This window comes from Orycteropus afer, unplaced genomic scaffold, assembly GCF_000298275.1.
Source record: "Orycteropus afer afer isolate SDZICR_OR568_19922 unplaced genomic scaffold, OryAfe1.0 scaffold00066, whole genome shotgun sequence".
NCBI lineage: Eukaryota > Metazoa > Chordata > Mammalia > Tubulidentata > Orycteropodidae > Orycteropus > Orycteropus afer.
In genome coordinates, this window is record NW_006921653.1 from 4,748,265 (window position 1) to 4,749,633 (window position 1,369).

Sequence of the window (1,369 nt, forward strand, 5' to 3'; positions counted from 1 at the left end):
AAAAGATGGAAACAACCTACATGCCCATCAGCAAAAGAGTGGATGACCAAACTATGGTACATACACATACTGGAATGCTATGCAGCACTAAAGAATAATGTAGAGTCTGCAAAACACTGCATGATATGAATGAACTTGGAGGACATTATGCTGAGTGAAATAAGTCATTCACAGAAAGATAAATATAGTATTAGTTCCTTGTTGTGGAGGGTCAAGGAAAGGTTTATATATGGAGGGAAACTTTCTTTGTTGGTTGTCAGGGATGGGAGGGTAGGAGAGGGAACGCTACAAAAAAAATGCATTGACCCATGTCACTTTAGTTTTGTGTATTTCACTGTACATAAATTATATTTCAATAAAATGCATTTTTTAAAAAAAACAACCTATGGCATGCAGATGATGTAACCTTGCTTGCTGAAAGCTGACTTGAAGCGCTTACTGATGAAGATCAAAGAACTACAGTCTTCAGTATGGATTACATCTCAACAGAAAGAAAACAAAAATCCTCACTACTGGACTAGTAAGTAACATCATGATAAATGGAGAAAAGATTGAAGTTGTTAAGGATTTCATGTTACTTGTATCCACAAACAGCACCCATGGAAGCAGCAGTCAAGAAATCAAATGATGTATTTCATTGGGCATATCTGCTGCCAAAGATCTCTTTAAAGTGTTAAACAGCAAAGATGTCACTTTGAAGACTAAGGTGGGACTGATCCAAGCTATTGTCTTTTCAGTAGCCCCATATGCATGTGGAAATTAAACAGCGAGTAAGGAAGACCACAGAAGATTTGAATTGTGGTGTTGGTGAAGAGTATTGAATATATGCTGGACTGCCAGAAGAATGAACAATCTGTCTTGGAAAAAGTATAGCCAGAATGCTTCTTAGAATCAAGAATGGCCAGACTTCATCTCTTGTAATTTGGTCCTGTGATCAGGAGGGACTAATCTCTGGAGAAGGATTTGCAGCATAGAGGGTCAGCAAAAAGGGGAAGACCCTCAATAAAATGGATTGACACAGTGGCTGCAAGGATGGGTTCAAGCATAGCAAAGATTTTGGGAATGGTGCAGAACTGGGTAGTGTTTCATTGTGTTGTACATACAGTCGCTATGAGTCAAAACCAGCTTGATGGCACCTAACAACAGCATATTGGTATTCCGTTGTACGGACACACTGTTACTTAACCAGCCCTTGACTGTTAGTTTTAAGTTTTTCGGTATTATAACATCACTAGAATTAACTTTTATTGTTGTCATTAGTATAGTTTTATGTTGTTGTTGTTGTTAAGTGCCGTCGAGTCGTTTCCGACTCATAGCGACCCCATGCACAGCAGAACGAAACACTGCCCGATCCCGCACCAGCCCCACA